Source organism: Gopherus evgoodei, chromosome 6 (assembly GCF_007399415.2).
Source record: "Gopherus evgoodei ecotype Sinaloan lineage chromosome 6, rGopEvg1_v1.p, whole genome shotgun sequence".
Taxonomy (NCBI): Eukaryota; Metazoa; Chordata; order Testudines; family Testudinidae; genus Gopherus; species Gopherus evgoodei.
Window position 1 is genome coordinate 85349956 of NC_044327.1, and position 13608 is coordinate 85363563.

The following is a 13608-nucleotide window of genomic DNA, read 5'->3' on the forward strand; positions in this document are numbered from 1 at the left end:
ATCTCTTTCTTTATATCTCAACATTCGGTTCACCTTTTTGACTGCCATGCACATTGAGTGGAATGCACTGGCTGCTTGTCCTATCCTCGGAGGTTAATGAGAACAATTTTCTCTCCATCCTTGTAACAATCGTGTCCCCCGTCTCTCTTCTCCTGACTGAAAAAAATGGATTTGTTAATCTTCCCTCATAGGTCATGTTTTCTAGACCTTTAATCATTGTTCTCCTCTGGACTTCCTCTAATTTGTCCACATCTTTCCTGAAATGTGGTACCCAGAATTGGACACAATACTCTAGTTGAGGCCTAATCAGCACAGAGTAGAGCGGAAGAATTACTTGTTGTTTTTTGCTTACAATACTCCTGCTAATACATCCCAGAATTTTGTTTGCTTTTTTTGCAATGATATTACACTGACTCCTATTTATCTTATGATCCACTATGACCCCCAGATCCCTTTCTGCAGTACTCCTTCCTAGGCAGTTATTTCCTATTTTGTATGTGTGTAATTGATTGTTCCTTCCTAAGTGGAGTACTTGGCATTTGTCCTTATTGAATTTCATCTTATTTACTTCAGACTATTTCTCCTGTATATCCAGGTCACTTTGAATTTTAATCCTATTCTCTAAAGCACTTGCACCCCCTCTCAGCTTGGTATGATCTGCAAACTTTATAAATGTGCGATAATCTGAATCACTGATGAAGATATTGAACAGAACTGGACCCAGAATTGATTCGTGTGGGACTTCATTTGAAGGCTTGGACTGTGGAACCACTGATCACTGCTCACCTGGGAGGACTATTCCAATCAGTTATGCATCCACTTTTAGAGTAGCTCTTCTATGTGTGATATTTCCCTAGTATTGTTTATATGAGGTCGTATGAGGACAGTATCCACAGCCGTACTAAAGTCCGGTCCTATTGCATATAGCTTCCCCCCAAGCTACAAAGTCTTGTTTACCCCCTGTCAAAGAAAGACTATTTGGTTGGGCTTGATGTGAGTTTGTTCTTGACAAATCCATGCTGCACTGTGACTTACCAACCTTTATCTGTCTAGGTGTTTTGCAAACGACTGCTTAAATTATTTGGCTCCATTATTCCTTCTAGGTATCTGCTGTGAAGCTGACTGGTCTTAATTCCCTGACTTTTATAGATTGGCACTATATTTCGCTCTTTCCTAAGTCCTTCGGGAATCTCTCCTGTCCTTCCATGACTCCGTTGACATAATCACTAATGGCTCAGATATCTCCTTAGTCAGCTTCTTGAGTATTCTAGGTCTGTTTCATCAGGCACTGGTGACTTGAAGAAATCTAACTTGTCTAGAAGATCTGTGTACCCCCAGGCGTACATGTAGTCCCTGGTTGAGAACCACTGTTCTAAGCAACTAAACAATCTTTCATAATGGGAATTATCAGACAACCTCCACTATAGATGGCACTATCACCTCTGCCTATAATACACTAAGATTGGATTTCTAAGCAATTCTGTAAAAATGGCATTGTGAAGTCCAACATTTTTGTTTTGAAATGATTGAATATCAAACTTTCTTAGTGGGCAAATGAAGACATTTTACTTAAACTACCAGTTCTACAAACTCAGCCAGTCAAGTCAAGCTGAATTCTTTCCTTCACATGTATATTCAATAGTAATAAAAGTCTGGTAGGATAAATTAAGTCTTTAGTTAAACCTGTGCAACACAAGTGATTTTAAATTAAGTCCCTACTGCCACCTGGGTATCCTTATTGCTTAAGAGGGTTGGTATAGGTATAACTAAATTGGAATTTTCTAAAAATTGGAAATAGAGCCCAGCTCTCCTGAATCCCAGTCTAATGCTGTATCTCCTAGCAAACACTGCAAGAGAATATGACTCTGAATACAAATAAGGAAGAAATATGTTGAGCAGCATGGTACCACTTTTTCAGTTATTTTTCCTGAACAGGTAAACATTTTTAAAGGTGTAACGTAGTCCTTCAAAATTATTAGGCTCCTATGCTACGTATCACATATACACTTAAAGATGCTCTCCAAACAATTTTTATTTTAAAATTTACCTTGTTGAGGGGGGGATCTGTTTTGCTTCATTATGATATTTAGAGAGCCCTGGGAGGTTTACATTTTTTTTTCTGCTTGATATTTTACCTTTGTAATATTAGGAATGTCAAGTGTAATGATCTGAGTTTTCTAGAGGAACTTTGGAAAGTTTTAGATATGTTTATGGTGAATTCGGAACACTTTTATTGAAGGTGCATGGATATTGAATATTTAAGTTTCCTTTATCCAAAATGTTAACTACTAATTGAAGTTAAACAGGTTTTTTGTTTTGTTTATTGTTGTTTTTTTTAAAAAAACACTAAACTCCAAAAAACATTAACTTTTTCCCCCCCCTTTTAGTGGCTCGACTTTCACATTTTTGGTGCTTGTAATATTAAAAATTACGCTAGGTCCCCACTTACTACGGAATCTTTTATCTTAGATAACTTAAATTTCTATATAAAAAATAAACAGGAAAACTCTATCTTTAAGATAAAACAAAACAGCTTTCAGCTTTCATTCTATATAGCAAAGACACAAACTCATTTTTTTTTTCCTTTGCAGGTTACTTTTAGAAAGTGAGTTTGACATGGCGAAGTCCTGAAGAGGTACAGGGTAGAGTGACTTAAAGAAGTTAGCTTACAATTTTAAAATCTCATCACTATTTTTCCTAGAAATTTTGTCTTTGATAAGAACAATAATGGTGTACTGTATGGATAATGTAATTAAAAATGGAACAGTAAAATCTTGTGAGCTTTCTACAGTTTCATTAAGAGAAATTAAGTGAGCTTTTCATTCACCAAAATATTAACAAATATAGTTTTCTGTAAAGAATTCTCACTTTTAAGTCTTGTGCTGCCACAGCTAAGGTAGAATTCCCTATTCAAACCTTTTTTACCCTTGGGAGGCAGCGGTAATTCAGGATGAGTCAGGGTCTCCTCGTGTAAATAAGTGCCACTGCTGAAGAAGCTTCCACTCTCTTGTTAGAATTTAAGCATGGAGCTCTCCACAGGAACTAACACCTTTTACCACCATCCATCTACTTTGCCTGTTTTGGAAATTCTGTCATAGTCTCCCTGCTTTCCAATCAACTCAGTTAGTTAGTTATTGCTGGTCTGCCTAGTCTTTGGTGTTCTGAGATAGTGCCAAAACATCAGGCCTCTTTGAATATGTCTACACTGCAGCTGGGAGCATGTTTCCCAGCAAGGGAAGACAAATAGACAAGCTAGCATACTAAAAGTAGCAATATGGCTGTGGTGGCATGGATGGTAGCTCTGCCTAGCTGCCTGAGTAGGTATCGAGGCGATCAGGCAGACTTGTATTCAGGAAACTACTCTAAGCCACAGCCTATGCTGCCACTGCCATGCAGCAATTTTTAGCATGATAGCTCACGCAGAGCTCGCACCTGTCAATCAATCTCTGCTGGGAAGCATGCTCCCAGCTGTAGTGTAGACATAACCAAGAAGGCCATGGCTTTATTTTGCCATTCTTTCCAATCAAGTAAGCTTTAATGCATTGCTTGGAGCACTTAGTTTTTTGCTTTGGACTTGACGTTTTGTAATCCCATTTTGGTGCTTTTTTGTCATAGCTTTGACACTTTTTTTTTTATCCCAAGTGTGTTTGCATATCAGTACACTTCCAGTGTTCACCATTCCTGTGGCCGCCTAATTCAGCTATGTTTGGTGCATTTATTTTCAACTTTCTCCATGCCTCTTACCTTGATCTTTACATGTTCCCACTCTACTTGAACACTTCAAAACCTTATAAAACTGATACCTTTTTCCCCAAGATGTAATGCGCTTCTGGTTGCAATAAGAGCAAGAAGTACTCCCAAAGCCTTTTGGAAGTATGATTGTGGTCCAAGATACTTTGTTAAGAGAAGACAGCACGAGGGCCTAATGGCCCCCAACAATAAAGGGCTAGTTCTTCCTCATATGCCTTCACTATCAAACAGTATTATTTGTATTACAGTAGCACTTAGGGCCCCCAACTAAGTTTGCAGATTCATTGTGGTAGGCACTGTAAAAACACAGTAAAAACACAGTCCCTGCCCTGAAGATCTTGCATTCTATTCCAGGAAGAACATGTTTCCTAAGCACAAATTGTTCTTGGAAGGCTTCAGAATGTTTAGGTAGTCTGCTACTTACAACAGCTTCCAAGGACCTCTCTCTCAGATAGAGACTTTGGGCCTTTCACTCACTGGGCCTAGATTGTCTCTGATATATGGTCTGAGTAATATTCAATAGAGCTACTCCACCTGGTGTCCAAGAAACCCTCCATATTGTCCCTTCTCCTCCCTCTCAGAAAGCTCTTCGGAGCCTCAGGCAGACACATTGCTGGAAAACCTGTTGTTTCTTGGTGTGAGTACATGTTCCCCTCTCTTGACAACTGGATAATCAAAAACATCATTTGAAAAGTGTCTAAGAATCAGTTCATATCACCATTTAAGTACAGGAGTCACACTGGTCATGATAAAATAGCAAAAGTCCCAGCTTGTTCTCAGAAGACAGTTGGAGCCTAGGTAGATATGATGTGACTCAAAGACTTCCTGCCTCAGTACAGGATCTCAGATAGCACCTGTCTAGCAAAAAGGATTTGTCCAATGCCGCAGGTGTTATCTTACGATGTTACAAATGATGAGTGTGATGTCAACAACAATTTTGATATTATCCACAAGACAATCTCAGTGGATCTCAAGATTCCAGTGGAAGCAAGTTATGTAACTTTACATCCCAGCAACTAATGGAAATCAGGGACAATCTCCATTTACAGTTGGACTTCCAAATTCAAGTACGCAATGTAGTGACTGATGCATTTAGCCTGGAATGGAGAGCCAATGCGAAGGATTGGTCAGTTGGTCTTTCCAGGAAAAGTTACTGAATAATAAATAATTTTTACAGTTGGCTTATAAGAAGAAATTGTATTTCCTTAGCATTTTAGAAACTGGCTAGAAGGAACCTGTATCTTCTGCAGAGCTATTTCAGACAGACAAAAGTCTTTGTTAGGGGAGTTCTGCCCTGTGCTTACCATGCTGGGAGCACAAAAGCCAAGTGATATTCCAGTGAGATGGTATTTTCAGTTATGGGTAAGTAATTTTCCATGTAATCAATTAGCTAAGATTATCTTCATAGTACAACATTAGGCCCAATTCTCAGCTTAGTTCAATGGTGTAAATCAAGAATAACCCTACTTAAATCAATGGAATTACACTGCCATAAGACCTGTGTAAGGCAGAGGAGAACTAGCCCATTTTGTCAATCATTTAAGAGAATATACACAGAAAGAGGAAAGTATTTTATTTTAATATATTAGCCACTCATTTTTAAATATTGATAAAAATAACTATTTGGGGATTTTGCAACATACCTAACTATTGAAATGTTGAATCAAATTCTGTAAGTAAGTCTAACCAATAAATGAATGTTCCATTTTAAAAACTGTTTCTCAGAAAAGGTTCTTGTCTTAAGATTTCCTTCATGTTTAAAAGCATTCAAACATCATACTATTACTAAGTGCTTTTGACTTTAACGACTTATAATGATTTGAGCTCATAGACTCATAGACTCTAGGACTGGAAGGGACCTCGAGAGGTCATCGAGTCCAGTCCCCTGCCCTCATGGCAGGACCAAATACTGTCTAGACCATCCCTAAAAGACATTTATCTAACCTACTCTTAAATATCTCCAGAGATGGAGATTCCACAACTTCCCTAGGCAATCTATTCCAGTGTTTAACTACCCTGACAGTTAGGAACTTTTTCCTAATGTCCAACCTAAATCTCCCTTGCTGCAGTTTAAGCCCATTGCTTCTTGTTCTATCATTGGAGGCTAAGGTGAACAAGTTTTCTCCCTCCTCCTGATGACACCCTTTTAGATACCTGAAAACTGCTATCATGTCCCCTCTCAGTCTTCTCTTTTCCAAACTAAACAAATCCAATTCCTTCAGCCTTCCTTCATAGGTCATGTTCTCAAGACCTTTAATCATTCTTGTTGCTCTTCTCTGGACCCTCTCCAATTTCTCCACATCTTTCTTGAAATGCGGTGCCCAGAACTGGACACAATACTCCAGTTGAGGCCTAACCAGCGCAGAGTAAAGCGGAAGAATGACTTCTCGTGTCTTGTTTACAACACACCTGTTAATGCATCCCAGAATCATGTTTGCTTTTTTTGCAACAGTATCACACTGTTGACTCATATTAAGCTTGTGGTCCACTATGACCCCTAGATCTCTTTCTGCCATACTCCTTCCTAGACAGTCTCTTCCCATTCTGTATGTGTGAAACTGATTGTTCCTTCCTAAGTGGAGCACTTTGCATTTATCTTTATTGAACTTCATCCTGTTTTCCTCAGACCATTTCTCCAACTTGTCCAGATCATTTTGAATTTTGACCCTGTCCTCCAAAGCAGTTGCAATCCCTCCCAGTTTGGTATCGTCCGCAAACTTAATAAGCGTACTTTCTATGCCAACATCTAAATCGTTGATGAAGATATTGAACAGAACCGGTCCCAAAACAGAACCCTGCGGAACCCCACTTGTTATACCTTTCCAGCAGGATTGGGAGCCATTAACAACTACTCTCTGAGTACGGTTATCCAGCCAGTTATGCACCCACCTTATAGTAGCCCCATCTAAATTGTACTTTCCTAGCTTATCTATAAGAATATCATGCGAGACCGTATCAAATGCCTTACTAAAGTCTAGGTATATCACATCCACCGCTTCTCCCTTATCCACAAGGCTCGTTATCCTATCAAAGAACGCTATCAGATTAGTTTGACACGATTTGTTCTTTACAAATCCATGCTGGCTATTCCCTATCACCTTACCACCTTCCAAGTGTTTGCAGATGATTTCTTTGATTACCTGCTCCATTATCTTCCCTGGCACAGAAGTTAAACTAACTGGTCTGTAGTTTCCTGGGTTGTTTTTATTTCCCTTTTTATAGATGGGCACTATATTTGCCCCCTTCCAGTCTTCTGGAATCTCCCCCGTCTCCCATGATTTCCCAAAGATAATAGCTAGAGGCTCAGATACCTCTTCCATTAACTCCTTGAGTATTCTAGGATGCATTTCATCAGGCCCTGGTGACTTGCAGGCATCTAACTTTTCTAAGTGATTTTTTACTTGCTCTTTCCTTATTTTCTCTTCTAAACCTACCCTCTTCCCGTAAGCATTCACTATACTAGACATTCCTTCAGACTTCTCAGTGAAGACTGAAACAAAGAAGTCATTAAGCATCTCTGCCATTTCCAAGTCTCCCGTTACTGTTACCCCCTCCTCATCGAGCAGTGGGCCTACCCTGTCCTTAGTCTTCCTCTTGCTTCTAATGTATTGATAAAAAGTCTTCTTGTTTCCCTTTATTCCCATAGCTAGTTTGAGTTCATTTTGTGCCTTTGCTTGTCTAATCTTGCCTCTGCATTCCTGTGTTATTTGCCTATATTCATCCTTCGTGATCTGACCTAGTTTCCATTTTTTATATGACGCTTTTTTATTTTGTAGGTCACGCAAGATCTCAAGGGTAAGCCAAGGTGGTCTTTTGCCACATTTTCTATCTTTCCTAACCATCGGAATAACTTGCTTTTGGGCTCTTAATAGTGTCCCTTTGAAAAACTGCCAACTTTCCTCAGTTGTTTTTCCCCTCAGTCTTAATTCCCATGGGACCTTGCCTATTAGCTCTCTGAGCTTACCAAAATCCGCCTTCCTGAAATCCATTGTCTCTATTCTGCTGTACTCCCTTCTACCTTTCCTTAGAATTGCAAATTCTATGATTTCATGATCACTTTCACCCAAGCTTCCTTCTACTTTCAAATTCTCAACAAGTTCCTCCCTATTGGTTAAAATCAAGTCTAGAATAGCTTCCCCCCCTAGTAGCTTTTTCAACTTTCTGAAATAAAAAGTTGTCTGCAATGCAGTCCAGGAACTTATTGGATAGTCTGTGCCCCGCGGTGTTATTTTCCCAACATATATCTGGATAGTTGAAGTCCCCCATCACCACCAAATCTTAGGCTTTGGATGATTTTGTTAGTTGTTTGAAAAAAGCCTCATCCACCTCTTCCGCCTGATTAGGTGGCCTGTAGTAGACTCCTAGCACGACATCACCTGTGTTTTTTACCCCTTTTAGCCTAACCCAGAGACTCTCCACCCTTCCGTCTCCTATGTCCATCTCCACCTCAGTCCAAGTGTGTATTTTTAATATATAAGGCAACACCTCCTCCCTTTTTCCCCTGTCTATCCTTCCTGAGCAAACTATACCCATCCACACCAACATTCCAGTCGTGTGTATTATCCCTCCAAGTTTCAGTAATGCCAATAATGTCATAGTTGTAATTATTTATTAGCACTTCCAGTTCTTCCTGCTTATTACCCATACTTCTTGCATTTGTATAAAGGCATCTAAGATACTGGTTTGATCTTGCCTCCCAGCTTTGCCCTGACCCTCCTTCCTCTCTGCCATTATAGCCCGTGCTCCCTCCTGTTTCCAACCCATCTCCCAGGTCTTGTTCCCCACTTACCTGTGGGCTTTGCTCACCTGTCCCCGTCGAACCTAGTTTAAAGCCCTCCTTACTAAGTTAGCCAGTCTGTGCGCAAATAAGGCCTTTCCCCTCTTCGAAAGGTGAATGCCATCTGTTCCTAGCAGTCCTTCCTCAAATAGCATCCCGTGGTCGAGGAAGCCAAAGCTCTCCTGGCAACACCATCTTCGCAGCCAGGCATTCACCTCCACGATGCATCTGTCTCTGCCCGGACCCCTACCTTCAACAGGAAGAATCGAAGAGAATACCACTTGCGCTCCAAACTCCTTAACCCGTACTCCCAGAGCCCTGTAGTCACTCTTGATCTGCTCAGTGTCACATCTTGCAGTATCATTTGTGCCCACATGGATGAGTAGCATGGGATAGTAGTCAGAAGGCCGGATAATCCTCGACAAAGCCTCTGTAACATCTCGGATACGGGCCCCTGGCAGGCAGCATACCTCCCAGGATGAACAATCAGGGCGACAGATGGGTGTCTCCGTCCCCCTCAGCAGAGAGTCTCCAACCACCACTACCCTACGTTTCTTATCAGTGGTGGCAGCAGACCTCCCAGCCTTAGGGGTATGAGGCTTCACCCCCTTAACTGTTGGGGGTGATTTCTTCTCTCCTGTATCAAGAAGAGCATAATGGTTATCTTTTACCACAACAGGAGGGTTTGCAGCAGCGGTGGAGCACTGCCTGCTGCTAGAAGTAACCAGCTGGCTGTGTCCACCCTGAGCCTCCTCCTCCACTGGTGTGTCAGATACACCCCGAGGCATCTCCTCCTCCACTGGAGTGTGCTATAAATAGGGCCCTACCAAATTCACAGCCCCGAAAAATGCATCACAGACTGTGAAATCTAGTCCCCCACCCCCAATCCTCCATGAAATCTGGTCTTTTGTGTGCTTGTACCCTATACTTGTACCCTGCAAGTTGCATGGGCCCTTTTTAAAGACACCATAATAGAGGCCCACTTCAATATATACCCCCAAATTAAGAAACAAAGTCAAAGAACTACAAAAGAGCCACCGTGGCTTAACAACCATGTAAAAGAAGAAGTGAGAGAGAAAAAGACTTCCTTTAAAAAGAGGAAGTCAAATCCTAGTGAGGCAAATAGAAAGGAGCACAAACACTGCCAGCTTAAGTGCAAGAGTGTAATAAGAAAAGCCAAAGAGGAGTTTGAAGAATGGCTAGCCAAAAACTCCAAAGGTAATAACAAAATGTTTTTTAAGTACATCAGAAGCAGGAAGCCTGCTAAACAACCAGTGGGGCCCCTTGACGATCGAAATACAAAAGGAGCGCTTAAAGACGATAAAGTCATTGCGGAGAAACTAAATGGATTCTTTGCTTCAGTCTTCACGGCTGAGGATGTTAGGGAGATTCCCAAACCTGAGCCGGCTTTTGTAGGTAACAAATCTGAGGAACTGTCACAGATTGAAGTGTCACTAGAGGAGGTTTTGGAATTAATTGATAAACTCAACATTAACAAGTCACCGGGACCAGATGGCATTCACCCAAGAGTTCTGAAAGAACTCAAATGTGAAGTTGCAGAACTATTAACTAAGGTTTGTAACCTGTCCTTTAAATCGGCTTCGGTACCCAATGACTGGAAGTTAGCTAATGTAACGCCAATATTTAAAAAGGGCTCTACAGGTAATCCCGGCAATTACAGACCGGTAAGTCTAACGTCAGTACTGGGCAAATTAGTCAAAACAATAGTTAAGAATAAAATTGTCAGACACAAAAACAAACTGTTGAGCAATAGTCAACATCCTTTCTGTAAAGGGAAATCGTGTCTTTCTAATCTATTAGAGTTCTTTGAAGGGGTCAACAACCATGTGGACAAGGGGGATCCATGTGGACAAGGGGGATCCAGTGGACATGGTGTACTTAGATTTCCAGAAAGCCTTTGACAAGGTCCCTCACCAAAGGCTCTTATGTAAATTAAGCTGTCATGGGGTAAAAGGGAAGGTCCTTTCATGGATTGAGAACTGGTTAAAAAACAGGGAACAAAGGGTAGGAATTAATGGTAAATTCTCAGAATGGAGAGGGGTAACTAGTGATGTTCCCCAAGGGTCAGTCCTAGGACCAATCCTATTCAATTTATTCATAAATGATCTGGAGAAAGGAGTAAACAGTGAGGTGGAAAAGTTTGCAGATGATACTAAACTGCTCAAGATAGTTAAGACCAAAGCAGATTGTGAAGAACTTCAAAAAGATCTCACAAAACTAAGTGACTGGGCAACAAAATGGCAAATGAAATTTAATGTGGATAAATGTAAAGTAATGCACATTGGAAAAAATAACCTCAACTATATGTACAATATGAAGGGGGCTAATTTAGCTACAACGAGTCAGGAAAAAGATCTTGGCATCATCGTGGATAGTTCTCTGAAGATGTCCACGCAGTGTGCAGAGGCAGTCAAAAAAGCAAACAGGATGCTAGAAATCATTAAAAAGGGGATACAGAATAAGACTCAGAATATATTATTGCCCTTATATAAAGCCATGGTACACCCACATCTCAAATACTGTGTACAGATGTGGTCTCCTCACCTCAGAAAAGATATTTTAGCACTAGAAAAGGTTCGGAAAAGGGCAACTAAAATGATTAGGGGTTTGGAAAGGGTCCCATACGAGGAAAGATTAAAGAGGCTAGGCCTCTTCAGCTTGGAAAAGAGGAGACTAAGGGGGGATATGATAGAGGTACATAAAATCATGAGTGATGTAGAGAAAGTGGATAAGGAAAAGTTATTTACTTATTCCCATAATACAAGAACTAGGGGTTACCAAATGAAATTAATAGGTAGCAGGTTTAAAATAAATAAAAGGAAGTTCTTCTTCACACAGCGCACAGTCAACTTGTGGAACTCCTTACCTGAGGAGGTTGTGAAGGCTAGGACTATAACAATGTTTAAAAGGGAACTGGATAAATTCATGGTGGCTATGTCCATAAATGGCTATTAGCCAGGAAGGGTAAAGAATTGTGTCCCTAGCCTCTGTTCATCAGAGGATGGAGATGGATGGCAGGAGAGAGATCACTTGATCATTGCCTGTTAACTTCACTCCCTCTGGGGCACCTGGCATTGGCCACTGTCGGTAGACAGATACTGGGCTAGATGGACCTTTGGTCTGACCTGGTACGGCCGTTCTTATGTTCTTATACTATACAGATTTCACAGATGAGATTAGTGTTTCTCAAACTGGGGGTCCTGACACAAAAGGGAGTTGCGGGGTAATTTAGGGGGGTATTGCCACCCTTATTTTTGTGCTGCCTTCAGAGCTGGGCAGCCAGCTCCAAAGGCAGTGCTCCGCCAGCAGCAGCACAGAAGTAAGGGTGGCAATGCCATGCCATACCATACCAGCTCTGAAGGCAGAGCTGCCACAAGCAGCAGCGCAGAAATAAGGCTGGTGATACCATACCCTTACTTCTGCACTGCTGCCTTCAGAACTGGGTGACTGGAAAGTGGCGGCTGCTGAATGACAGTCTATCTCTGCAGGCAGCAGCACAGAAGTAAGGGTGGTAGTACCATACCACGCCATCCTTACTTCTGGCTTGCTGCTAGCAGCAGCTCCGCCTTCAGAGCTAGGCTCCCAGCCAGCAGCCACCACTATCCAGCTGCCCAGTTCTGAAGACAGCGCCACTGTCTGCAGCAGTGCAGAAGTAAGGCTAGCAGTACTGCAGCCCCCCCTACAATAACATTGTCACTCCCCACAACTCCTTTGTGAGTCATGATCCCTGCCATTAACACTGTGAAAATTCAGATTTAAACAGCTGAAATAATGAAATTTATGGTTTTTAAAATCCTATGACCGAGGACTTTAAATAGACCAAAATGGACTGCGAATTTGAGAGGGCCCTAGTTATAAACTTGTCAAGTGTACTTTCTTGCAGAATGTGAACATTGAATAAAATATTTTAATAAAACAGATCATATAATCAAATTAAGTATTTAAGTGTCTAATTTATTTTTTCTTTCATCTGTGTATGTGTCAGTACAAAGTGTACCAAAATGCATCCCTTGCCTGTTTCATTTAGACCAAGTACTGAAATTTCTTGCACATGGAGTTCTTATGCCCCCCAAAATTATCTTTAACTGAAATGTAATATGGCATTTGTAAAATGCCAATAACTTGTCTGACCAACAGGTCATGAGAATTAAAAAGGCCTGACAGAAAGCTCATTTAACACAATGAAAATATTCCCACTGGTTTCAATAGCCTTTGGCTCAGCCACTATATGCCCTAGAAAAACTGGAGAGACTGTATGGTAATTACTTTTACTGACATGGAGAGAACATCCAAAAATAACTGTCCTTTTGTATAATAATTTAGGGGAGGTGTTCAGCCAAACAGCTTCGGTTTTGGTATTGCATAAGTTAGGGGCGGCACTAGCTTTTCTGCCACCCCAAGCATGGCAGTCAAGCCACCTTTGGTGGCTTGCCTGCAGGAGGTCCGCTGGTCCCACGGCTTTGGCGTACCCACCGCCGAATTGCCGCAGAATCCACGGGACCAGTGGAACTCCCACAGGCGTGCCACCAAAGGCAGCCTGACTGCCGCCCTTGCAGGGACCGGCAGGGCGCCCCTCATAGGGTTTGCCGCCCCAGGCACGTGCTTGGAGCACTGGTGCATGGAGCTGCCGCTGGCATCAGTTGCCTCAACTGTACTGCCATGTCTTACCATAAGCAGCCTAACCACTTGTGGTAAATGTACCATGGAGGGAAGCTCCAACCTTATCCCAGTGGGTGGAGCCCACTCCAGGGTCAGATGAACTAATGACACTCCCACCACACAAACAAACCCAAGTGTTATGAAAACCACAAATGCATTTGCCTCAGATCAATCTCATTCATGATCTATAAAAATTAATCTAATAAATAAGGATCTTTTACACATATTTGACTCTGACCCAATGAAAGCAAGAGTGGAAAAAAAACACCCTCCTCACCCCAGAAGATCTAATACATGATGACTGGATAGCATCAGACACCTGTCTCTGACAGGCTTTCCACCCTGTAAATTGCTGGATTTTGTTCAGTACAGATCATGGAGATGCATAATGTGCTTGGTGC

At 41.5% G+C, this 13608-nt stretch overlaps 1 protein-coding gene across 1 annotated transcript in view; it reads right to left on the reverse strand.

The window, feature by feature from the left end:
- Positions 1-13608, reverse strand: part of FAM151B (family with sequence similarity 151 member B) — an 83065-nt gene that overhangs the window by 7910 nt on the left and 61547 nt on the right. The window lies entirely within an intron of this gene.